Genomic DNA, 27,117 nt, shown 5'->3' on the forward strand with positions numbered 1-27,117 from the left:
TGTCTTTGCTGTCCTGAGGATCCTCGATCTGTCCCCAAATAGTTCAAGCATATCTAGGCCCCAGGACCTGCTTCATTCAACAGATTTGCTCTGCCTGGTCCACCTTCTCCTTTCTTGCCTGGCAACATTATACTCTTTCTTTTCTTTTCTTTTCTTTCTTTCTTTTTCTCTCTCTCTTTCTTTCTTTCTTTTTCCTTCCTTCCTTCCTCCCTTCCTTTCTCTTTTCCTTTCCTTTCTTTCTCTTTCTTTCTCTTTCTTTCTTTCCTTCTTTCTTTCTTTTCCTTCCTTCCTTTCTTGCTTTTTTCTCTTCCTTCCTTCCTTCCTTCCTTCCTCCCTCCCTGCCTCCCTCCCTCTCTTTCCTTCCTTCCTTCCTTCCTTCCTTCCTTCCTTCCTTCCTTCCTTCCTTCCTTCCTTGCCTTTTTCTCTTCCTCCCTCCCTCCCTTTCCTTCCTTCCTTCCTTCCTTCCTTCCTTCCTTCCTTCCTTCCTTCCTTCCTTCCTTCCTTCCTTCCTCCCTTCCTCCCTTCCTTCCTTCCTTTCTCTCTCTCTCTCTCTTTTTCTCTTTCAGTCTCACTCTGTCACCCAGGCTGGAGTGCAGTGGTGTGATCTCAGCTCACCGCAACCTTCACCTTCTGGTTTCAAGAGATTCTCCTGCCTCAGCCTCCTGAGTAGCTGGGACTACAGGCACACACCACCATGCTGGGCTATTTTTTTTTTTTTTTGTATTTTTAGTAGAGACAGGGTTTCAACACATTGGCCAAGCTGGTCTTGAACTCCTGACCTTGTGATCCGCCTGCCTTGGTCCCCCAAAGTGCTGGGATTACAGGCATAAGCCATTGCGCCCAGCCCATAGTTACACTTTCAAAACCCATGGTTGAAATGTGACCTCCTTAAAATACCTCTGAGTTATTTTCTACTCTAATATCCAGATGAACCGACCAAGACAGAGGCAAACAGGTGAGAAGCAAGTGAAACTTCCAGGCACTTGGGTACATAAAGTCCTCCAGGAGAGAAGAAGGAAGAGGTGGCCAAGTTTGAAAAGGGTGGTTGTGGCCTAGCAATGGAAGTGTCCTTGGGGGGTAAATAAGGAAAAGCATTGAGGCCGTCGATGGGACCTCACTCATCAGTCCTCTGGCTTCCTGAGAGTGAGTCTATGTCCACGCCTGTCCTGCCTCCTTCCTGAGTTTAGAGGACTAAGCCCTTCTTCCATACCAAGGCTAGGTCCATACCTGTACGCCCTTAACCATTCCTTGCATGTGTGGTCTTAGTGTGTGCCCAGCACCGAGGAAATGCTTGCTCTATGCTCTGTGTAGCAGCAGTGACAAGAATCAACACCTGACAATACCTTTCTTATTCCAATGCTCAGCTGGTGTCTAGAGAAATCTCTTTCCTGATAAGTCTGGCAAATCTGGCTTACTCTACAGATTTCATTGTGTTCCTGTAAAGCCCCAGCCCACCCGGAAACACCTTCTTTGGCGCTCCTGGGCTTGGATTCTGCTGGGAGGCCGGGGGCAGGTGTCCATGGCAGGCTGTAGGACTCCTCTCACTCTGTATCCCAGACCTCGCCCTGGAGTTTCTGCTGCCCTCTCCTGCTCCAGCAGGCAAGGCCAGGAAGCCAGAAGTGCCTGCTGTCAATATCACATGTGGAGCTGTTTGTGGCCGGCCAGGACTCTCAGAGCCCAGCCTCCCAGGTCAGGCGTGGGCTCCTCCCACTCCTCATCACTTTCTAGCTGGAAATTTTGTCTCAGCCTCCCCTCGTCTGGGGGCTGGGTGTGGGCCAGGAACCCCCTCTTTCATGGACAGGTTTTAAAGCTGAGATTTGACCGGAAAGGGCTGAGATCAGGAATCTCCTGCCGCCTCAGGCAGGGCTAAGGCAGGAAGATCTCATTAACACCTTTCCACAAAGGGGAAAAATAATATTTCAGCTTGTTCCCTTTGTGTCTTCAAGCGGTGATAAGGTGCCACCAAAGTGCCAGTCTGAGCTGCGTTCAAATGAAGGATGATTCTGATAAGATGGAGAGGAGAGATGTTCGGGGAGGGGGCCGTTCAAGGAGGGGGGTGTGCGCTGGCTTAAGGTTATTAAACAGGAAATGCCTGGCCGTGGTGGATCAAGGGGAAATTACACATTCTGTCACATTTGCTTATTGAATCCCAGTTCTATTGAAGCTTGGAAGGGGGAAAAATGACGCCATCCCCATCAACCTCCTTGTAGCTCTTATTAGATTTCACAACCTTTCAATATTAAAATGCTAGTGCCGGTGGCAAAATTCCTTGTCAGTTTTTAATATCAGTAAGGGATTGTGGTATTAGGTTTAAGGGGGATGGAGGTGGGATTGGGGAGGGTAGGCAGACAGTCGGCAGGATCCCCGACACCCGAGGCCTCAGCTGGCTTTGCTTCTCAGGGCCCGTTGCAGGCCTGGGTCCTCCTACTTAGTGCATAAAACTGCTGCGAAGTGGGTGACAATCTCAGGGGGTCCGCACTCCCCTCCCACCTTCACAGTGCGTGTCACTGTACCCCATACTCAGGTTTAGCCTGCACCTAAACACTGTCATCAGGTTCTATATAAGTTTCCCAGGGCCACTATAGCAAAGTTCCACAAACTGGGTGGCTGATAGCAACAGACATTTATTCTCTTGCAGTGCTGGAGGCCAGAAGTCTGGAATCAAGGTGCTCCCTCTGAAACCAGTAGGGGAGGATCCTTTCTTGCCTCTTCCGGCTTCTGGGGTTTGCCGGCAATCCTCCGTGTTCCTTGGCTTGTAGACATCACCCCAATCCCCAGGGAGGCAGATATTGCATCTCTCCCTTTCTCATCCAATGCCGTTTTCTGTGTGTCTCTTCTTTTCTTATGAGGACACCAGTTGTGTTGGATTAAGAGTCTACCCTACTCCAGTATGACCTCATCTTAACCTATTACATCTACAATGGCCCTATTTTCTTTTCTTTATTTATTTATTTGTTTTTTGAGATGGAGTCTCACTCTGTTGCCCAGGCTGGAGTGCAGTGGTGTGATCTTGGTTCACTGCAACCTCCGCCTCCTGGGTTCAAGCAATTGTAATGTCTCAGCCTCCCGAGTAGCTGGTACTACAGGTGTGTGCCACCACGCCTAGCTAAGTTTTGCATTTTTAGTAGAGATGAGATTTCACCATATTGGTCAGGCTGGTCTTGAACTTCTGACCTTAGGTGATCCACCCACCTTGGTCTGCCAAAGTGCTGGGATTTCAGGCGTAAGCCACCGCACCCACCCCCTATTTTCAAATAAGGTCGCATTCCGAGGTCCTGGGGGTGAAGACATCAACACCTGCATCTTTTTAGGGGACACAATTCAATCCATAACAGATGTCTTAGTTTAAATCCTTCCCCCCTCAAACCAACCCTGAGACAAGGATTTTGGTGCAAGGAGTTTAGGCGGTGATTCCAGGATGCATGCAGAGGAAGTGGGGAAGTGAGACCAGCAAGGGAGAAGGGACAATGAAGAGTAGAGTCAGTCCCTCCCCTGGGGCTCTGTTCATCTGGAACCCTCTGAGGGGCTGTGGGAGCAACACTAGGAATTGCATTCCCGGGGGCAAGGTGGTGGGCGTTTACACCTCAGTTGAGGCTTGCCCAGAGCATGAACTCCTTGACACTCCATCTTTCCCAAAAGGAGCCCAGCGAGCTTCTGCAGCCAGTGAATGATCTCAGCAGAGCGAGGTAGGAGACCACTGACTGTACACAAATTGTCTTTAGGGGCCCCAGCGTAGGACAAAGGGCTGTGGACAGGGAAGGCATTGGCAGCATCTGCTACACTCGGAGATCAAAAGAGCCTGGGCCAGAAGTTTCTAGATGTAAGCACGCCAGCCTTCTGTCCTGCTGGCAGGAGTGGGCCCTTCTCCGGGTCACTGTGACCAGGCCCCTGATCCACAATTTATCATGCTTGCCCCTCCGTGGCTGAGTTGCTTCCTGGTCTCCTGTCAGATAATCTGGTTCTTTCAGGCTGGGGGTCCTGTCTCGACTCCCACTTTCTCTTTCCCGGGCACAGCAGTCCTGTTTCCAACCCATGACCTTAGAGTGTTGGGCAAAAATGCTATGCAACCTTGGTCCAGCCCAGTTGCGGCGGGGTGGGGGAGGGGGGTGCATCTTGACCCGGAACAGAATGGGCTCTCGGCAGCTTGCCACCACACAGCTCATCTCCTGCCCCTTTCCGCCTTGCAGTGACCCCCATCTTTTCTCCTCACCCACTTGGTGAGCTCAGCCATTTAGGGATTTGGGAGAGTAGGATGCTAAAATCACAGGGGAGTCTTTAAGCTGCATATTTTTAGAAATCAGCCCAGAAGAGGGGAGAGACCTTTCTGGGCAGATGGCTTCCCAGCTGGCAGACAAGGACACCAGGAGGCAGGGCCTGACCTGGACCCCTGACTACTTACTGTTCCCTAAAGTGGAGCTGCTCCAGGCCCCTCCCCACTGCCCTGCTGCCCACAGACCTGAGGATGTTTGAGAGCCTCAGGCAATGTGCACCCCATCCCAAATGATTCTCAAGACCTTAACTGTCCTACCCTCTGGAGCTGAGCTTCTTCTCAGAGTCACATTTCTCTGCTAGTTTCTGTCCTAGTCCATTCATAACGCAGAATACCCCACAGCCATCATCAAGTCCATGTGCAAAGCATGAACAAAGCCACAAGGTCTTCATAAACAGTGGGGCACTGGCATGGGTCATGTGGGTCCCACCTTCCGCCGTCTTTGAGGTTCTTCAGGGGGAAGATGGAGGCAAAGGGATCCAAGATGAGCCCAACAAGAAGGCGGAGGAGCAAGGTCAGCCATGGGAAGCACCAAGGGCTAGAGTCTAGAGCCCTAGGTTCTAGTCCTGCCTCTGCAGTGTTGTTTCATTTCATTTTATAATTTTAATTTATTAGCCTCCTTGTTGTGCCTCAGTTTTCTCTTTGGCCAGACCGAGGTCCACCATGTCCCAGGTTTGCTGTGACAATAAAACAAGATAACGCCCCTCCTCAGGAAAGTGGCCCTTCTTGGCATACTCATGTGAAACAAAGTTATTGTGAAGTTGATAATGGGATGGGAAATGGACCTTTTGGAAGAAAGCTGTGGTAGGTGAGTGATCTGGGGGCCTGGCATGGCTGTATCAAGTCTCTGAGAATCTAGGAGGTTTTGTGACAGATAGAGGGAGGTTCGGGTGAGGTGGGGCTCAAAGTTGGGGAAGGGAGAGGCTCTGCCTCCTGGTGGCAGGTGACCTGTCTGTTCACCCTGCTGATTGCCTGCCTTTCCTGAACTCTCTGCTCTTCCTGCCACCTCTGCCACTGGAGAGGGCTCCAGGTGCCTCCCTCTCCCCTCCCAGGGAAATAGACACACGGCATATCAATCATCCCTTTCTTCCCATCTCAGGTGAAGACACAGCCTCCCACATTCAGAACAATCTCTGTGTGTTCAACATTAATGAAGTTTAGGCTGGAGCAGAAGCCAACTGTGGAAGGATCCTCTGGGAACACAGCATTGTGAGATGGGGTAGGGACGCAGGGATGGACCATAGTGCTGGTTTTTTTTATTTCCTTTCTGAGAAATGGGGAGATGCCTGTGGTGGCAGGTCTGCTTTGACCTCAGCATCTCATATAGGCCTTCTATTTCTCAGTGCCAGTGGAGACTCATCCATCTAAATTCACTCAAATTGATGGAACCGATTTACACCGGGTCTCTTTTTGATACATAATTTTAGCTTTAGTGTCAACTTGAAAAACTGTGCTTTGGAGACAGATGTGAGACATCGCCCTTCTTAGTTTCTTGCTGGACAAATTGCTCACAGCTGAGTGGGGCTAAGTGAAGGGGTGAGTGAAGCTTGCTCGCTTGGGGCCATCTTGAGGAGCCCCTGCGTGGAACTTGAACTACAGCCTTCTCCTCATGGGACTGTCTGACCTGCCAGGGGCATGTACGAGTCAGCTGTGACTTGTATGATGACTAGTTGCCTGCATGTCTGACTCCCAACTGGTGGTGAACTCCTTCGCGGTTGGGCCTCAGCCTTCTTTGTGTCCCGGGAACCCTGCACATGTCCAGCCTGTAGTCAGCTCTACACATATGTTAAGTGAGTCAAACCCTGCCTGTCGGCCCTGGAAACTGGAGGCCCCATGGAGAACCTGGGGGGAAGCCAGGTTGACAGCTGAGCAGCTCTCCCAGGAGCAGCCTTATAAATCTGTTCTCATTAGCAGGAGGCCGGGGGGGAGGGGAGGAGAGCGAGTGGGTGTGTGCGTGTTGAGGGCTGGGGAGAGTGCTGCCATTAACCTGTCAGGAACCCCCTTCAATCTGTGACGCTTTACTTCTGTGTCTGGGAAAGCTGTGTTTGCTGGTGATAGCTTTTCAGGATCCTGGAAAAATCCTGATTCTGAACCCCAATGCCCTGCAAAGCTGCACAGCACCCAGTCCAGAAAGTCATGCTTCTCCATCTCAGTCACATTTTCAGGTGCTCTAATTGGCTTACGCTTTTTTGCATAAGGGTTGAAGAAAGAGCTGAAAAGTTCTGTTCAGCTTTGGTGGCGGGTTCTCTTTGTTCTGAGTGCTCTGTTGGGGTCACATCTGGTAGCCTCAGCTGCAATTGACTTTCGGCTCTTGGTCTTTAGGCCAAAGGACTTTCCTGCCACACAAATGAGAAGTTTTAAAAATAGCTTTTCCATCCCACCCATAAGTTACAACCATTGTCACTAACCCAGCATTCAGAACTTTGCAGGAGTGAGGCCTCCAACAGCAGGGCTTCTCCTTGGAGCCAGCTCCATGTGCGGATGCCTCCCTTTCTATGTGTGCAGCCAGCTCTCAGGCATGTCTCTTCCCGGCATGAGGCAGTCACAGTCACAGGCAGGTTAGCATCTGCTGTCCCTCTCCAGAGGCTCAGAGCCCACACCAATGCCCATTTACAGCACCTACACCAGCTGTCAAGGTGCAACATGCTTGCTCCCTCTCTGTTTCCCACTTTTCTATTTAAATTTGTATAGCATTAGGATAATGAAACATATTCTGTTTGTTAAGGCCACAGAAACCTGGTATTGGCATAGAGACCCTAAGGGGGCACAATAATGAACAAGATTAAGATAAATACAAATGGAAGGACAGGGAGTCTCAGGTGGACACATACGTAAGGCTCTGCTTGAGCCTGAGCTTTTAGACTGGCACAATTAGCATCATTACTGTTACAGTCTCAGCCTCAACATGGAATAAACCTTCATTGATGATTTTTTGTTAACCAAAAAGGCAGGTCTCAGCTGTTTTCCATGGGATCCAGATCTACACGAGTTTTCTCATAGGCTCAAGCTGCAGCTGCCAGACAGGTGAGGTCAATGGGGATACAGGTGTTTGAACCCCACTGGGGCCCCATCAATGGGATCCAGGGCTATGGAAGGACTGGGCTTCTTGCTAAGTGCCCTTGACTTTGCCTAATCTCTGCCCAGGCTCCACTTGTGGTCCCGTCAGGCCCTCTGAGCAACAGAATGAGCTATTCACGAAACACTTTGTAAATATTTTTATTTTGAAAACAGCTTTGATTGCCATCACTTTGAGAGGAGTGTTTTTAATACCAGGAATATGTAAGCAGGTTTCTCCGACAGCAACCTAAAAGACACCCAGAGTTAGGGGAAGGGTCCCCACGAAAGGCCTGAGCTCGTACCTTGCTCCACTGCCGTGCTGCCATCACAGTCAGGAAAGAACCAGTTCTGAATCCAGTCCCACCCCCCTTATTATTGGCATAAAATAGAAATGTAGCATTTGGCCAAACCTTTTAAGTTTTCCTTCAGAAACATAACCCTTTGTCAATATAACTACGGTTCTTAATTATGAGATAAAACAAGGGAAATGATATGGAACAATATTAAAAGAAATATAAATGTCTGTCTTCAAATTAAGTACCTTTTTATCTCATTCCCCTGGGTCATTAATTATCACTGTGGCCTCATGTTGGTCTCCCTACTCAACTCAAGGAGAACACTTAACTTTCTTTTGGTGGTTCAAGTGTCAAAAATGTCCTTAGGCTGGTGTACGGTTTTTCGGAAAATCACTTCTAACTCCTCTCCTGCTGATCCTTCTAATAACCCTGCTTATGATTTATCGGAGGCAAAGCGTTAAGTGTTTCATCATTTCTCTAATTAGTTCTAGAGGATAACAGCTCCTTCACAAAAACAAACCATTTTTCAAAAATTTCTCCAAGTTTTGCTTCTAGAATACCTTTCCCATCCCTCTTTCTCTCTAGCTAACCATCTGATTGAGAGTGGTTCTAGAATATAACACAATAATAACAGCTGCAAATGCTTTTTGAGCACTTCCTTACTGCCAGCCAGTGAGGATGCTGTGACTTAGAAACAGCACAAGATCACATGGCTGAAGAGTGGCGGTAGAGCCTGTGCCCCACCCTGCCTCCTGAAGGTCAAGTGAGGTGGGAGGTGCTTGGAGTTGAACCTGGGTTCTCCCAACCTGCAACCAGGTGCTATTGTCCCTGGACTCTATTCCCGCCTCCCTTTGGTTGCTCCCACTCTGATTACAAACAGAGAGAAAAATCCCTTAAGGAGTGAGTCTTTGAGCCTATAACAAACCTTTCTGTATCCAACCTTCTTCTCTATCTCTACTAACATATCTTTTACATTAATGAAAATTACAGAGCATCATGGTTCTCTGCTAATTGTAAAAAGGTTTTTAATTTTAAAAAGGTTTGTTGCAGAGATTCATGAAAGGAACCAAGTGTTTTTCTTCAGGATGTTTTACATATGAGTATAATACAGAAGAGTTTGAAAATAGTTATTCCATGCATATTAATTAAGATATCCTTCCTCTGCCCCTGCAACAGCAGAAATCAATTCTGGGTGGCTTAAACAAAAGGGACATTTTTAAAGGAACACTGGTGAATTTCATGGGCTCAAAGAAGCACGTGAAACCACTGAGACTCAGAGAGGGGAAAAACTGGGGCATGCCCGGAGACCCCGCAATAGGAGAACCTAGACCTTATCACCTTGTCCTGCCATGGTGCAACCCCGTTTTCACATTTCTTGAGATCTCACCATCCCACAAGATAAATCTTCTGTTGGAAGAAAATGTGATTAAACCAGATTTACTTAGGGGTGTACAAATGGATCAGTCAGCCATGGTGAAGGCTGGGGGGTCAATGGCCACATTTCAGGACTTCTCCCAGAGAAGGGGCCATTGTGGTGAGTGGGCTTTGTATTGTGGTTTCTTTACATGGCCTTGGAGCCCTAGAGATATCTTTTATGTTCCCTTTCTTCCTTATTCTATCCCCCATCATGGGGCGAGACTGACAGTCCAAAAATGCAAATATGGGGAACAAGCAGTGTTGGCCACTGACGATTTGTCCCCAATATCTCTTCGGGTAGCTTGGTAACAAGCTAGCAGGGCTCAGGGCTCCCCTGCCCCCTCCAGCAGGAGGTGCTGCACACCCTCAACTTCTCAGCCTCCTACATCCAGAAGCAGGGCTGCTAGCCTTCCCTGTGACTCCTGTAAATAGCTGGTGCCCAAGCTCAGGACATTTTGCAGCCAATCTCAGACAGTTTTTGCCTCACTTCCATGGCCCCTCTCATGCTTGTCCCTTAAAAGGAGAGGTGTAGGGAGTGGGGTCCCTCTGCTGACACACCCTCCCTCCATCTCACCCCCTGTGATCCTGCAACCCAATCCCAGCATGGCTTTGTGCAGGATGCTAGAGAACCAAGGCAAATTCAGCCCCTTCTGCCCATGAGTGCCAGCCTGCACCAAGCAGCATTTGCTGGTGGCCACCCCAGTGCTTTTGCTCAACAGTTAGCCTAAAGCAGTATGACAAACTTACTTCAGACCTGAAGTTGGGGAGGTTATTAAGGGAAAGAGGTATAAATTATTCTAGGTGATAGCAACTCCCAGCACCAGATGGAGTCTAAGCCCTCAATCAAAGAAGGCCTTAGGAGATGATGCAAAGAACTAGTTGCAGGTTCCAGGAACCAATCTGGGGCTTCTGTAGCTGGGGGGACATGGGGACTGCCGTTCTTGTCCCAGCTCTGTCTGTCACATATTACTTGATCTTGGGCAACTCACGTGACCTTTTGTTTCTTAATTTGTTCGTTATGATACAGAAATGTCATAATGTCCATCCCATCTGGGAGAGTTGTTGTGAGACTGAAATCAAAAGTTAAAAGCACCGTACATTTTGAACTATTGTTGATCTGGGGAAACTGAGCCACAGAGCCATTCCCCAGACCAGATGCAGAGGAATGGACACAGCCTTTGGGATGTGCCAGAGTGGATGGGGTAATTAGCTGCCCTGGAGTCCTCTCACTGCACTTTGTAGTTAAAGGTGACTATGACTTTTGCTAACTTTTCTCAGGATCACAGATTTCTCTGAGCAGAGCTTTAGCCATAATAACTTAGCAGGCTCCACTGGATCGATAACTCTGAAATCTAAGGGCCATTCAGTTGCTAAAGGCTTTTTATTTAGCCTTTGTGTTTGGTATTAATGTTATCCCCATGGCATCTAAATGGCAGAGCTATTTATGGATTGGAAGTCATTCTGACAGTGTGGCTCCTGGCCATCCATCATGGGTAGGAGAGAAAAATCCAGGTGCGCAAAACTCCTAGGGTAGGCAGGACAGATGGGGATATTTAATGCTTGCTGATGCCATGAATTCTACTTAATTTCTTTGCAAGCAACGGTAGCAAAGGGCAATAGAAAAAGAGCATCTTTCTTTGAAAAGGTAAGAGATCAAGTCCTAAACTTTGCATTGGAGGCATGACTTCTCTGGGGTTGAAGTCACTGTAGAGACAACATTGTGATATGTGTTGGTACTTCTCAACCTTTTTTGAATATGAAGATTCTTTTAATTGGAAGAAAGGAATCTCAACATGGGAGTAACTGCACCTGAATGTTGACTGATTGAGAAGATACATAATTACTGTAGGGTACACTGTATTCAGTAACAATTTTCAATGAGTTTATATTTAATTCATGAAAATAACACACTTGAAAAATAGTGCATATATGATTGAGACACTTTTTTTTTTCAGTTTAAAGACTGAACATAGATCTTGCTGCTAATGGTAACAGCGTACCTAATACTTGTTGAGAGTTTATCATGTTCCAGGTACGGTTCTAAGCAACTTTTTTGAGACAAAGTCTTGCTCTGTTGCCCAGGTTGGAGTGCAGTGGCATGGTCATGGCTCCCTGCAGCCTTGACCTCCCAGGCTCAAGTAATCCTTCTATCTCAACTTCCTGAGTAGCTGAGACTAGAGGCACATGCCACCACACCTGGCTAACTTTTTAATTTTTTTGTAGAGATAAGGTCTCCCTGTGCTGCCCAGGCTGGTCTCAAATCCTGGGCTCATGTGATTCTCCCATCTTGGCCTCCCAAACTGTTAGGGTTACAGCTATGAACCACTGTGCCCGCCCTGTTTTAAGGCATTATCTCATTTAATTTTCATGACAACTCTGTGAGATTGGTAACAATCACTATTCCCATTTTACAGATGTGGAAATTGAGGATCATAGATGTTAAGTAACTTGCCCTGGGTCACTCACCTGGCAAGTGATGGAAAAAATGTTCATCCCTGAATCATCGGTTATTGTCATCAACATCATCAGCCACAGTCTGCAAGACTCACCCACTGCAGACTTTGCATGTTGCTGACATGCAGGCAGGTGTGATGGGGGAGACACTCCAGCACTCTCTTCAGCATCTTTTGAAGTCGGCCTCCCGGCTGTGAGCACGTGCCAACCTCTCTTGACTGCACATCCTGCTTTACTCTCTTCTCCTTTATCTCTTCCATTTGGCCTTTACAAGTGTGGGTTCAAGAGGAACTTTTAGAGAGGGGGCAGGGCACAGAGAGTTGAGAGACTGCCAGAGATGTGAATAAAATGTTGTCTCTGAATCCTACTTTCCACCGTTTATCTCCTTCAAGGCTCCTGACTGAGGAAGGATATTCACAGGGAACAAGAGTCAAATGGGAAAACCTATGACTTCATTAGTAGCTAGGAAAACTGACACTCCAAAGGCCAGCCTTCTCTGCAAAAATCTGGTTTGGAGATCATGAGGCCCAAGTTTAGCTTCCTATTTCCTATTCTTTACATCTAGAATGTAAATATTCTGTAGAAATTTCTTTCTTTTTTTTATTTTGTTGAGACAGAGTCTTGCTCTGTTGCCCAGGCTGGAGTGCAGTGGTGCAATCTTGGCTCACTACAACCTCCGTCTCCTGGGTTCAAGTGATTCTCCTACTTCAGCCTCTCAAGTAGCCGGGATTACAGGCACATACCACCATACTTGGCTAATTTTGGTATTTTTAGTAGAGGCAGGGTTTTGCCATGTTGGTTCAGGCTGGTCTCAAACTCCTGACCTTGGGCAATCTGCCTGCCTCGGCTTCCCAAGGTGTTGGGATTACAAGCATGAGCCACCGCACCTGGCCTTCTGTAGAAATTTCTGAGTCCACTTTTTAAAACTAGTCTCATGAAGAAAGAACAACTAGCCTGTCTTTCTATGTGGACATCCAATATACTTGTCCCTATCTTTTTTTCTGGCAATGGCACTGCCATTTCTTTTGGGAGACTGCCTCTCTTCCATTCCTTGTCATTCTTGTAGAGGCCACCAGTTACAGTATCTGCATTCCTGCCTTGTCATGGCCACATTGATCCAGGAACATGGATGTGACTCAAGCAAGGCTGATCCATGGACCTGGGAAAGAGGAGGTCTTCCTCCTTCTTGGGTGTTACCAACTGAAGTGCTATAAATGTAGAGTCACCTGAGGCCTCTGTCCGTGCCATGGAGGAGGACTGTACATGGTAAGAAGGAAGTTGAAGCTAACACCCAGAGAAAAGCAGGGTTGAGAGATGGAAGAGTTGCAAAAGGAGTTTGAGAGATGGAGCAAGAGATTAGTAGATAGATAGATAGATACCTGATGACATTCTTGGTCTAGATAGGCTTGCATTAGGTTCCACTCTTGGGATTTGTGGCTACAATAATTCACCTTTCTTCTTATCTTAAATTGCTTTGTTGTAGACTTGTAGTCAAAAAAGTCTTGACTAATCCACTCACCCATTCGGCATAGAAAATTATTTCTGATGTGCGTCACTTTACAACGCAGCCATCCTGCCTGCTGGCACCATGTGGCTTGATGAATATGAGGCTTTGACCAATTTTGGAGGAGCTACTGTGGGGTGGAGATGTGCTTCAAAGTGTGGGCAGAAGGGTTCACTCTCCTCTAATTGAGGAAGCATGTTTTCTCCCAAGAGTAAGGTAGGTGAACCCCTCTTTTAGACTCTTGGGAATCAATGAATGCAATGAAAAAGGGATTTGCTGCTATTTCTCGTGAGCTCCCTGCTACTGAGATGTTCTAGAAGGGTGAGGCTTAATGATCCAGGCCCAATCTGGTGGGTCATGTAAGTGTTATTCTGAGTATATTTTTGAAACTTGTGAAATCTGGTCACCACTTCTGAGAGGTGGTAGAGAGTTCCATTTTTTTCTCAGCAGACAAATATCAATAAGGAGGGGAGAGTTAGAGGGGCTTTACCTATGAGTAAGAGGGAATCCTGAGGAAATGCAATTCTGCTCCTTTTGGACTGGTTTAGGAAGAAGTTGGTGGGAGTGAAATGCTGCTTTTTGGGTGTATCACTCTGATCTCATCATAAAATATTATGGCTTTATTGCTTTACCATTTTAACAAAAACTCAGCTTAAGGATGTATAATTTTGGACAAACATGTAACCTGGGTGGCCACTAGAGACAAATATTGCAGACTCTAATGCCTGAATATAGACCACTGCACATATTGGAAAGGTATAAAATGACAAAGTAGATCCTTTTAGACCCATGCAGCATCTTTTATTTTTATTTTTCTTAGCATTTTCCATTCTCCTTCTCTTTCTTCCTTGATCAAACACTCCTATAACCGAAGACTGTGACCTTCACTCTTATACTCACGTTAGTATCTTCGGGGAGTCGTGGAGTATCTCCTAGATAGTAATCACTGGGCTGGTTTTCCAGAGACAAATGTGAGTGCTGGCTGGGACTTAGGAAATCCAAGTGACCCTCTGGAAGGCATTTAAAATTCTCTCAAAGCCTCAATTTCTCCAAGTGGAGAGTGAGAAAGTAAGATTCAATAACCATTAGCTTTCCTCTGGCTGTTCCCCGCAGAAGCTGGGCACTATAGTGGTTGCTTCTCTAGCTGGAGTCTTTGGTCTCAAGCAGAACTTGTCTTGTGCTTCTTGGACTGTTGGACAGTTCCAACCTTCCAGCCCCTGCTTCTACACCCTGTCCCCCAGTCCCCAACCCCTTCCCCAATTGCCAACTGCTTAGATGACCGAGAACCTGCTTATTTTTGAAACAAGAGAATGAAAAGAAGGGTTTCTTTGCAAACCTTTTTCACTGTCAGAGCAAACACTGGGCTGGAGGCATTGTGGGCTCAGGAGTGTCCAATAGCCTCCATATCACACTGTTCTCTGTGGCCCACTTTGCCCACCTTGCCCTTATGTCACCCAGGGTCCTTATAGGCTGCCTTTGAAGAGTTGCTAATGATGATCCGCATTCTGAAGTTCACGTTATTGCAGACAGCCTGGAACAGGGCCCTCGGGCTTTGACGGCCGTGGCTCTGAAATTGTCGTATAGTTTAGTTGTTCGGAAGTTCAGGCAGGGAGCTCAGGTGTTCCATTCCTTTGGCCCTATATCTCTTCCTATGATTAGGAGGCAAGCAATATTTCCCAGGAAGGACCTTGACCTTCTGCAGAACTCACAGAGGAATAATGGGGAGTTTTGGCCAAGGTGATAATGAATTAATTCAGAGGGTCTACTTTGGTGGTGACCTTCTATGGCTATTTGGTGACTGTCTGTGGCTGTGTGGTGGAAAGAACACATTGGGTTCACATGGGTGTCGAGGTAGTTCTAGTAGTAGATCCCTCACTCCCTCCTGAGTGACCTTGGGCTGAGCATTCACTTAACCTCTGTGACTGTCAGCTTTCTCACTTGTAAATTGGGACAAGAATTCCCATTTCATGGGGGATTGTTGTGACAATTAAGTGAGATAATGGGTGTCATGCCATGTTGCCAGCACTCTTAGCTTTCCTACAGATACTGTGAGGATTAAATGAGCCAGCTGACAGGAAGGCCATTTGCTAATTGGGAAGGCTGGGGCAGAATGGGACTGTCTGAGCCAGGCCAGTGGATGTGATTGAGCAGAACTGATGACCTTGGCCACTTAAGATAGGAACCCACTGCCCCATGAGCCCCCTCAAGCTCTGGAGGTGAGGTGTGGAACTTGCTCAAGTTCAGTTGCTTGGATTTTGGCAGAGATACGCAGACCCAGGGGGTGAAGTGCTCTTCTTGTCATTGCCTCCATCTCTCCCCATGTCCCAGGCAGGGAATAGCTGCAGCCTCAGTACCTCCTTGCTCATTGCTCAAAGTCAAGCAGTGTTTTATGACTAAGGCGGATGAGCATGTCTAAATATTTAACTGGCAGATCAATCTGTGGCGACAGGGAGCAGCATTAAAAAAATAAAAGACGAGACATTCCAGTGACGTCTTCATGACTGGCAGCATGCCATGGGGAGGGGACTGGGCTCTGTCTGGGATATAGCTCAGAAGGGGAGAGAGTGATGAGTCAAAGAACACTGGACTAGAAGTCCTATTGCTGGCTCTTAACCAGAGCCAGTGTGCTTGGAGCAATGGAGAGTGGACAGACAAGAGATTGATTGCACATAGCTCCAGCCAGCCTCCCGGCATGCTGAGCTCCTGGGTGGTCTCCAGCTTCGATCGTTGTCTGTCCCCTGATTGAGTGTGCATAGACAGGTGACATCAGATGGGAGGAAGGAGGACATGGCAAAAAGCGAATACAAATGAGTAACTGTATTTTACATGCTTGACAGAGGACAGTGCTGGGTTTGCAGGCATGATGATGGTGGCTGTCCCTTCCCTGCTAAGGTACCCATAGGATAGGATAGGGTGGCTCCTACTGTAAAGGAGGCAGGTGGCATCTCCAGGCTGGATCAGGCAGCCGTGTTATGATGAAGCTGCAGGCTTTATGTTAGTAGAGCTGCAAGTGCAGATGTAGCCTTCAGAAATGCAGTACCAGATGGTGCAGGGTGGAGGAGCCTGGCTTGTCGTCACATTCAGATGGTCATAAAGCAAAGACAGCAATTATAGCTAATGCTTTCTGGATGCCTACTATGTGCTAGACCCTTTGGTAGGGAATTTACATACTTATTTACTCCTTCAAGAAACCCCTGAGATAAACAGAATAAGTAAGTGGATATATAAACATACACACACACATACACACATGTATAAATATAGCACATATATAAATAAAATACACCCATATATATCCATATGTGTAAGTGTGTGTATATATGTGTATATGTATGCAAACACATATATAATAACTTTGCTATAAGCTTGGTTTAACTTTGCATAAATCACTTATCCTCTATTTCTCTTGCCTTTAATATGGAAATACACTGCCTATATCTGCTTATTTATATACTTAAGACTATGTTTATACTCTCTAAACCTTCATTCCTTTCTAGTGACCAAAATGTATTGAATACTTGGCTATGGGAGATCCCAGCGAGGAAGAGTGGCTAAAGGTAGACCTTGACCTGGGAAGAGCTGCCTTTCGAAGCAGGAACAGCTCCAGAGGCAGTTGCATCAAGCAGTCCTGCCTGGCGAACATCAGAGTAATGAACATCACTGCTGTGCTGCCTGACACCCTCGTGTTGTCCAAGCTATGTAAGCATTGATCATTGTTCGCGTGTGCACATATGCATTAGAGTTCCTTGTACACCATGAATCCTGAGTGCTTCCATCAGTGCCTGGCACCCAGTAGACACTCAATAAGTCTTTGTTGAATGAATGAGTTCTAGGTGTGGGAGGAGAGCTCAGTTTCCACGAGTTCCACAAAGTCACAGAGTAAGAGCATGGTAAACTTACATCCCATCCCCATGTAAGTGCTTTTAGCTTCCAGGCCTGAATCTAAAGAGCAGAGAGTGTAATCTCAGCCTGGTTTAATGCCCTCAGTATTTCAGCCGTTGTTTTTATTATTATTATTATAATAATACTTTAAGTTCTAGGGTACATGTGCATAACGTGCAGGTTTGTTACATATGTATACTTGTGCCATGTTGCTGTGCTGCACCCATCAACTCGTCAGCACCCAACAACTTGTCATTTACATCAGGTATAACTCCCAATGCAATCCCTCCCCCCTCCCCCCTCCTCATGATAGGCCCCGGTGTGTGATGTCCCCCTTCCCGAGTCCAAGTGATCTCATTGTTCAGTTCCCACCTATGAGTGAGAACATGCGGTGTTTGGTTTTCTGTTCTTGTGATAGTTTGCTAAGAATGATGGTTTCCAGCTGCATCCAACAGCCATTGTTTTATGCAATTCTCTTTGTGAAATTCTTAGAAATAGTCGCTGAGATTTAAGGATTTCCTTCATGTGGTTTTCATCTCTCCTTCTAAGCAAAGGCAAAGTTAACTTTAAACAATGTTAGGGCAGAGGTAAATGGCAGTGTCCCATGGTCCCGTGTGCATGCGTGTGCATGTGTGTGTGTGTGCATGTGTGTGTGCAAACACACACTTGTGATGCTGAGAACACTGGTCTTATTTTCTCCCAAACATGTTAGCTCCACAATTTCATAATTAGGGGGATGCTAATGTCTATGATTGGAAAATGTCACCCTGCGTGACTAATTTGCCAGCAGGGCCTAATTGAAGTTCGGCATCATCTGCGGCTCCTGTAAAGTCTTTCTTCTGAAGTGTGGAGGCAGAGGCGGTGACGGTTGCAGTGCGGTGGCAGGGAGCCAGGCTGGGCCAGTGGATGGCGATTTATTGCCCCTCATTTCTCAACAGTTGTGAAGGGTCAGATGGGATATCAGCTGTGGTTGAAATGGGGTTGGCCATAAAGGAAAAATCTGGGGCTGGACTAACCCATGTGGCAGGTGGCACTCAATAAATAGCTGGGCTTTCTCCAGGGAGGGCTTTTTTTTTTTCTTTTTTTTTTTGAGTGAGACGGGTCTTTTGTGTGAATGCAAACATCGCAGAGCAGCAGGCCCAAGGCAGCCTAAGGCAGAGGGTAAACCCTAGGGAGTGTGTTCCCATGGTATGTCCACTAGGCTGCAGGATCCTCGAGGTCCAGGGATGCGTGTTGATTTATTCCAAGGTTCTCAGTGTCTATCGTCATGCATGGCACCAAGTGGACATCCAGTTATTGTTTCCTGCGTGCATGGAAGGAATGGTGACCTCTGTTTCTTGAAGTCAGAGATGACTTTGTATTGAATTCTTGACCTGGATTTTAGGGAGTGAGTGGAGCAGCAGGAGGATGGGACATAAGGGTATTTGGAATTTGAGACCTTCATTCATTCAACAACAAATATTTTCTTGAGCATAATCTATGCACAAGATACGAGATGAGATACTGGGTATAAACTGATGAACAAACTCTCCTGGTTTCTGGTTTGTGCAGGTCACATTCCAATGAGAGGGTCAGACGATAAATAGACAAGAAAGAAGCCAACCCTCAAGTTACAAATTTGATCCAGTGCTGTAATTTAAAGTTACGTATGTGTGGTGAGGGAGGATGCTATTTTCATATGGTGGTCAAGGGGGGCCTCTCTGAGGAGGTGACATCCAGTTGACGCAGGAGTAATGAGAAGGAACTAGCCATGTGAGGATTGAGGGAAGCACATTCCAGGCAGAGGAAACAGCATGAGAGAAAGGTGTGCAGCAGGAAAGAGGGTGAACTGAAATAAGGACTGAAATTGGGGTGTGGGTGAGGAGGAGTGTTAGAGGCGTTGGAGAGGCAGGTATGGGCTACATCATGCAGGACCCTGTCGGGTTTAGGAAGGAATTTGGGTTTGCTCCGTTGTCCAAGCACAACGGAGATTCATTAATGAGGTGTAAATAGGGGTAATACTTTGTGTTTTTTGTTTGTTTGTTTGATTTTGTTTTGTTTTGAGATGCAGTCTCGCTCTGTCTGGAGTGCATTGGCATGATCTTGGCTCACTGCAACCTCTGCCTCTTGGGTTCAAGCAATTCTCCTGTCTCAGCCTCCCAAGTAGCTGGGATTACAGGTGCATGCCACCACACCTGGCTAATTTTTGTATTTTTAGTAGAGACGGGATTTCACCATGTTGGCCAGGATGGTCTCGATCTCTTGAGCTTGTGATCTGCCTGCCTCAGCCTCCCAGTGTGCTGGGATTATAGGTGTAAGCCACTGTGCCCGGCCAATACTTGGTTTTTGTTTTGATTTTTATTTTTTTAGAGACAGGGTCTCACTCCGTCACCCATGCTGGAGTACAGTGGTGAGATCAAAGCTCATTGCTGCCTTGAGTTCCCTGGCTCAAGCAATCTTCCCACTTCAACCTCCCAAGTAGCTGGGACTACAGGTGCGCACCACCATGCCTGGCTAACTTTTAATTTTTTTTGTAGAAATGGAGTCTTGCTGTGTTGCCCAGGCTTGTCTCAAACTCCTGGGCTCAAGTGATTCTCTTATCTCAGCCTCTCAAAATACTGGGCCTTTGGAATATAATTTGAGAAGATGATAAATCCTGCTGTAGCGAATGGATTATGGAGTGGCTGGGTAATAACGGATTCAGGACCCTGGTTAGGCTGTTGGAGTAGTCAGAGGAAAGAGGGGGCTCTGGAAGATGCTAGGGAGTAGCAGTATTTTTCTTGTAGGCAGTGGGAGCTGTTGAAGCGTTTTGCCCAGCAGTGGGTTACTGGGTGGGGTGTGAATTTTGTAATAATTGCTCTAGTGGCAGTGTAGAGAATGGATTGGAGGAAAGAAAGACGAAGGGAAGAAAATCAGTTTCTGTTTACGTTTCTGTTATCAGTTTCTGTTATAGGGACCGTATTTTAAAGGGGAAAGGGGCAAACTGTAGCTAACAGATCTGGAAAATGCTATATAAGGAAGAGTCAAGAATCTAGCCTGATTTAACACAGAGAAACACACTGGGCAAGATAGCCACCATGTTCTGTGAGAGTGGCCGCCAACCAGAAGGGAGCAGACCTCTAGGGGTGAAAGCAATGAGGTCACTGGGAAGCTCAGTGTGTGAAAGGGATGGCTTTCTGACAATTAGAATTGCTTGGCTATGGGACAGGTTTTACACAAATAAATACAATTACTTCTTTTTTTTTTTCCTCTACATCATGTGAAAACAGGTAGATGAGTTTTCACTAAGTTGGGGGCATGGCTGGGATGGTCTGCCTTAAAATAGCAATGATGTGGTATATTCAAACCTCACTTTGAGGATCTCAAGGAGATCCTACTGCTCCCATACTGAAGAACCGGGAGACACCCATGGGACTGATTGGGAGGGACATGCTCTGTGTAAACTAAAACTGTGGGAAGAGACCATTCTTTTGCACACCTCATTTTCTGGACAAAAAGAAAAAGACGTTCCTGTTTTTGATCTTTTAATTCAAGAAATGGGGCAAAAGCAATCTAATCTGATCCTGGACTTTCCCTTGAGTTGCATACAGAGGATTCCTTTTATTCATTGTTCCTCCTGCTATTTCCCTTTAACTCTTAATCACTCACCAACCTCCCTCCCTATCCAGAAAAGCCCCAACTCAAGAACTAAACGACAAGAAAGTAGAATAAAAAATAAATGCTCAAGGAAAACCCACTGCTATCAGCAGCCCCTACCCCCTCCCCATGTACTCTCCCCAGAATTAATTCAGGAGGGAAAGCTATAATCTGATTTCAGATTAATAATGTACTCAGCAGCCCACCCAGCTGTCATTCTCTCTCGCACGCTCTCTCTCCCCCTCTCTCTCTAGCTTCATCAATTCCTGAATCGCTTTCAGGCCTGTCTTTTCACATGCGATTTCTCCACTTCCTAATATTTAATTTTAATTCCAGCCCCCCTTCCCTTGCAAATCCTCTGACTACACAGACCAACCTGGTTTTCCCCTCTGATCCCCGTCTGCTTCCTTCATTATCAGCAAGACAGACCAGCGTCTGCCGGGAGAGCTACACTGACTGGATTCTGCTTGGATTCAAGACCTAAGGCAGATTATTGCCCCTGTTATTAATATAAAGGACATTTTAATTTTCTGGGATCCGAGAACAGGCAACCTACTAGGAGTCCAAACGGAAGAGGACCCCAGAGCTCCTGGCCTGCCCCCCATTTTCCACTGTGTTCTGGAACAGAGCAGGACCTCTCACACCCTGTAGGAAGGAAGGCTCCCTCTGGGTCCTGGGAAGCCACTGGTTCTGGCCTGGCCCGGCAGGCCGTGTGCCGTAGCTCCGAGTGGGAGTCGATAGTTCTGCAGAGCTCAGAGGCCGGGCGGAAGTGTAGGACTGGGGTGCGTTCAGGCTCAAGGAGAGGCGCTCAGACAGCTCAGGGACAAGGGGAAAGGTGGAGATTGCCCTCACTGCTGCCCAAGTCCCTCCACACCCTTCTTCACTTGCTCAGGGTCAAGTACCAGAGGGACTGTGTTGGACAATGGCCAGCTCTGGGACAAGTGTTCAGGTTCCTCAAGCATGGGCATGTGGCAGGACAGGCTGCGCAGGCCTTTGAACACAGCCCTGATCCAGTTTCCAGTGCTCGGGCTCCTGCCGGCTCTCAGGAATGTCCAAGCGGTGCCTATCAGGAACACAGCCTGCATCCCTGGAGGGTCCGCTTCCCCTCAAAGCTGGGTCTCAGGGGGATCCCCATTCAGCAAGTATGGGGTTGCTCTGTTTACTCTAGATAGAGCTTCAGTTTGAACAATCATTTGATTTGGGACAGTGGCAGCCTGGCCCCTTCTTGGAACCCCTGCAGCCATCTCTTCGGATGGCCTTCCTTATTTTAGTCTTACAGAAATGTCTTGAAGGCAGGGACTGTGTCTTGCACTGCTTCATATCCCAACAACACCAGGCCCAAGCTCTTGGCCATGTGAGATATTCATTAGGTACCTTTCTCCAGGGGATCAAGGCAGCATGTAAGAGAGGAGAGAGGTTGGGCCCTCCGTCTGCACAACTGCGCTGTAGTCTCTGTGTCAGTGCCTGTAGCTGTGCCAGCCTGAGAAGGCCTACTGGTTTCTTGTGACTGCCTTAATAATGTACCACAACCTGGGTGCTTAAAACAGCAGAAATTTCTGGAGGGCAGACATCCACCATCAAAGTTTCAGCAAGGTTGGCTCCTGCAGGAGGCCCTGGGGCAGAATCTGTTCCTTGTTCCCCTCCTGGCTTCTGGTGGCCACTGGCACTCCTTGGTGTCCTTTGGCTTGTAGTTGTGTTGGTCCAGTCTCTGCCTCCCTTGCCACATGGTATTCTTCTTCTGTCTCTGTGTGCCTGTATTTTCATGGGGCCTCTTTTTTTAAAAATGGAGTTTCATTGTTGTTGTCCAGGCTGGAGCACAATGGCGAGATCTCAGTTCACTGCAACTTCCACCTCACGGGGGTTCAGTGATTCTCCTGCCTCAGCCTCCCGAGTAGCTGGGATTACAGATGCCTGCCACCATGCCTGACTGAGTTTTGTATTTTTAGTAGAGACGGGGTCTCACCATGCTGGCTAGGCTGGTCTTGAATGCCTAACCTCAGGTGATCCACCCGCCTTGCCCTCCCAAAGTGCAGGAATTACAGGCATGAGCCACCATGCCCGGCCCACGGGACCTTCTTATAAAGACACCAGTCATTGGATTTAAGGGCCCACACCACTCCAGTATGACCTCATCTTAGGGCCCATCCTACTCTAGTATGAAGTGACTTAATTACATCTGCTAAAATCATATTTCTAAATAAGGCCACCTTCACAGGCATGGCAGGTGGTAGTGGCTAGGATGTTGACATATCTCTTTGGGGGAGTTAATTCACCCCACATCAGAAGGTTACTCCACCTATCCAAGGGCGTCACATCCTAGGAAAAGCTTGAGACAGTGTAAAGGGAACTGAACTGGGATAGAGGAGATTGTCCCCAAGACCTAAGTACTAGAAACTGTGGTCTTACCTTGGCAAAGTCTCTTTACTTTCTTTTTTTTTTTTTTTTTTTTTTTGAGACGGAGTCTTGCTGTGTCGCCCAGGCTGGAGTGCAGTGGCCGGATCTCAGCTCATTGCAAGCTCCGCCTCCCGGGTTTTTACGCCATTCTCCTGCCTCAGCCTCCCGAGTAGCTGGGACTACAGGCGCCCACCACCTCGCCCGGCTAGTTTTATGTATTTTTTAGTAGAGACGGGGTTTCACTGTGTTAGCCAGGATGGTCTCGAACTCCTGACGTCGTGATCCGCCCGTCTCGGCCTCCCAAAGTGCTGGGATTACAGGCTTGAGCCACCGCGCCCGGCCTCTTTTTTTTTTTTTGAGACACAGTCTTGCTCTGTCACCCACGCTGGAGTTCAGTAGCCTGATCTCAGCTCACTGAAATCTCCACCTCCTGGGTACAAGCAATTCTCTTGCTTCAGCCTCCTGAGTAGCTGGAATTACAGGAGCCCGCCATCATGCCCGGCTAAATTTTGTATTTTTAATACAGGTGGGGCTTCATCATGTTGGCCAGGGTGGTCTCAAACTCCTGACCTCAAGTAATCTGCCCACCTTGGCTTTTCAAAGTGCTGGGATTACAGGCATGAGCCACTGTGCCCAGCCTGTCTCTTTACTTTCATGGGCATCAGTTTGTCTGCAAAACAAGGACATCCATCTAGATATCTGAGATAACTTCCAGTCCTAACATTTTATGATTTGAAATTTATTTTTGATTTAGCCATTTTCCTGCCTCAAAGAGGAAGACAAAGAATGAATAATAAGAAAACCAAGAAAGAAGAGAAATAGAAAGAAATAGAGGAAAAGAAAATAATGAGGGGAGAAATACAGTGAGCGGGAACATCAGACAAGCAGAAAAGTGGAAGCATGTGTGATAGCCCAAACAAAACCAAAGGAGGGCGTCTGAGGGAGCAGAAAATTTAAGCCTATTTATCTGTGTGCGTGTGTGTGTGCGTGTGCGTTTGCATTTAACCTCATTTGCTCATAATCTGGTTGCAAAAAATATATAGCTATATAATAAGGAGCTGAACATTTCCCCTGGTTGCATACAAACTCCTGTTTTATAAACCATTATCTCCTGATGCTATTAATTTAGAACATATTGTTCGAGGGACTGCTGAGGCACAACCTGGGGAAGGTGCTCTGTGTGTGTGTGTGTGTATATGTAATGAGAGCAAGCCTTCTTTTTTTTCTCCCTCCTTTACATAAAGCAAAGCAGTTTGTTGACAAAAGCGAGGTCAGGGAGAGAATCATTTTCCAGGTCTGCAGCACCAGCCTGTCTTCAGCTGCCTGCTCACATTCTACCTGGAAAGATTGCAGTGGAAACAGCCTTCCCTTACCTGAGTTGTGCATGTCCTCTCTGGCTCCTCGCCCAGTGATCCTGGCACACACCCAGAGCCCCAGGCCCCATGCAGGCTGCAGTAAGAGCCACCTCCGTATCTCTGGATAGCTCTGTTGCTTTCTCCAGAGTAGGAATCCTTGGACTGAGATTCCCCCAAATAAACCCCCTCATTGGTAAGAAGCCGCAGCCCCTGCTGCTTTAACTATTGCTCTCAGTTTGCAGGGTACCAAGTTATGTGTCACCTCGATTCACATTCACCCCCTCCCCCACCTGTGTGACTGCTGACCTTCTCATAATAGCTAGTCCACAATAATTGTGCAGCAAGTGGGGTTGCCAATTAAATTGTGCAGTGATAATTATGCAGCAATTAGGGGTATGTATAATTGTGCAGCAAGTAGAGTTGCAAATAAAAATCCAGCATACCCACTACTTTAGAATTTCAAATCAGCAATGTACTTTTTAGGATAAGCATGTCCCAAATATTGCATGGGATATAATTACACTAAAAAATTATTTGTTTTTTGGGGGGGCGGAATTCAAATTGAACTGGGCAACTTGTATACTTTCTGGCAACCCTAGCAGAAGGGGGAACTGAGACTGCAAAATTCCCTTGCTCTTCCTGTTTTCATTCTTCTTGGGTCTGAGACAACTAAGTCACTGCAGTCCTGGCAACCTCTCCTTCCCTACCCCCTCTGACATTTTTCATGTGATACTTTTAATTCTTTTTGTTCTTGGTCAGTCCCTTTTAGATAGAAGGAGTCAGGTAAATGCTGTAAATAAATAAATAGCCTTGCCTATCACTCAGATTAACCCTCGGGAATTGTGTCTCTATTCCATTGTGATTTGTTTGCCAGCACTCAGATAATGCTCCTTTTTTCTTTCACATGCATTCCTCCATGGGTATTTATCTTTTGCCATCAGGACACAAGGGAGGATGGAACACTGAGATGGAAAATCCATCAAGATGGCAAACATTCTAGCACTCACACTTCTAAGAATCTGTCCCAAAGAAATCATCAGAGATGTGCAGAGATTTATGTACAAGGATGTGCATCCCAGTGCTATTTATAATAGTGAAATACTGGAGACTCTCTAAGTGTCCATCTGTGGGAGGATGGTAAATGATGGGACATTCCTAGAGTGGAATATTATGTGACAGCTAAAAATCATGTTTTTAGAAAAATGTTTTATGACATAGCGGTGTTAATAATATAGAGAGTGAAAAAAAATGATATATGGCAGTGTGATCCGAATACATACAGGAAAAAGTCTAGAAGGATGTTCACCAATATGTTAGTTGATTGGAAAAGCATAGAGCCCCGCTTGCAGCACCGCATGCAATTCATTTCAGAGTTTCTCCTGTTCTGATGGTCAGGACGCCATGGTTGAAAATCAGCATGAAATTGTGATTTGGTTCCACTTTATCTCTGCGGCATCATTGTTTGTTTGTTGTTTTTCAGCACTGGGGTGGGTGTGAAGAGACAAAGGGGACAAAACTAGTGCCTCTGTTCATAAAATCATGTCTCTAACATGTGCAGAGGTGATGACACGTCTTGGAGAACCCAGAAGTGACGTGGCCTCCTCATGGATCCCTCTATCTCATCTTCCCTGTCTGCAAGGCTGCTGTTTAACTTCCCAGACCCCAAACCCAACCTAGTAAGCTTCTACTCAACATTCTTCTATGGCTCCTTATTACCTTTAGCAGTGGCTCCCAATCTGTGGAGGACTCTCCAGAACTGGGGCTCAGGAACCCATGTCTCACACACAGTCTCACACACATGATCAGCAAATTATGCACGTGGTTTTTCAATGCAGGTAAATGCTGTTGTCATCAATACAATACAAAATATTGGTTTAAAAAGCCTCTTTTGGCCAGGCGCAGTGGCTCATGCCTGTAATCCCAGCACTTTGGGAGGCCAAGACGGGCAGATCACGAGGTCAGGAGATCAAGACCGTCCTGGCTAACACAGTGAAAACCTGTCTCTACTAAAAATACAAAAAAAAAAAATTAGCCGGGTGTGATGGCAGGCGCCTGTAGTCCCAGCTACTCGGGAGGTGAGGCAGGAGAATGGCATGAACCAGGGAGGCGGAGCTTGCAATGAGCTGAGGTCATGCCACTGCACTCTAGCCTGGGCTACAGAATGAGACTCTGTCTCAAAAAAATTTAAAAAAAAAAAGCTTTTTTTTGTGGTAGGGGGAGGAAGGGAAGAATGAATAGAAAGAACACAGAGGATCTTTAGGGCAGTAAAACAATTATTCTGCATGATACCATAATGGTGGATACATTCAACATACACTTCAAAATCCATAGACTATATAGCACGAAGAGTGAACCCTAATGTAAACCACAGACTTTGGTTTATAATAATGTATCAGTATTGGTTCATCTATTGTACAAATGTACTGTACTAATGCAAGATGTTAAAAATCGGGGAACCCAAGGAAGGCAGGTGCGGGGGGGGATCTATGGAAACTCTCTGTACTTTCCACTAATTTTTTTCTGTAAACCTAAAACTTCTTCCCTCAAAAATAGTCTATTAATTTTTTAGAAAGCCTTTTGTATGTAGTATTGACACAGGATTTTCTTGGTCACTTTGCAAGCCAAGGACCTCTGGCCAGTGACGCGCCACCCAGATCTTGCTCAACCAGGCTACCTGTTGCAGGAGATAGCCCACCCACTGGGGCTGAGTCTGGCTTGTGGATTGGTTCCCAAGTTCTTGTCCCCCACCCAAGAAGAATGAGGATGCACTGACAATCAAACAGTGAGCAATGTGTGAAGTTTTATTGAGTGATGAAACAGCTTTTAGCAGAGAGGGGACACAGGGGTGGTCCCCCTACCTGAAGGTGGGAAAGT

General features: G+C 46.8%; 1 long non-coding RNA gene across 1 annotated transcript in view; it reads left to right on the forward strand.

Moving 5' to 3' along the window:
* The window catches only part of LOC144339945 (uncharacterized), a 246,687-nt gene that overhangs the window by 172,606 nt on the left and 46,964 nt on the right, over positions 1-27,117 (forward strand). Inside the window, exon 4 of the long non-coding RNA XR_013415573.1 lies at positions 16,495-16,696. This is a non-coding gene — a long non-coding RNA (uncharacterized LOC144339945). The remainder of the gene's footprint in view (positions 1-16,494; positions 16,697-27,117) is intronic.

The sequence above is a fragment of the Macaca mulatta genome, chromosome 3 (genome assembly GCF_049350105.2).
Source record: "Macaca mulatta isolate MMU2019108-1 chromosome 3, T2T-MMU8v2.0, whole genome shotgun sequence".
In the NCBI taxonomy this organism is placed as follows: Eukaryota; Metazoa; Chordata; class Mammalia; order Primates; family Cercopithecidae; genus Macaca; species Macaca mulatta.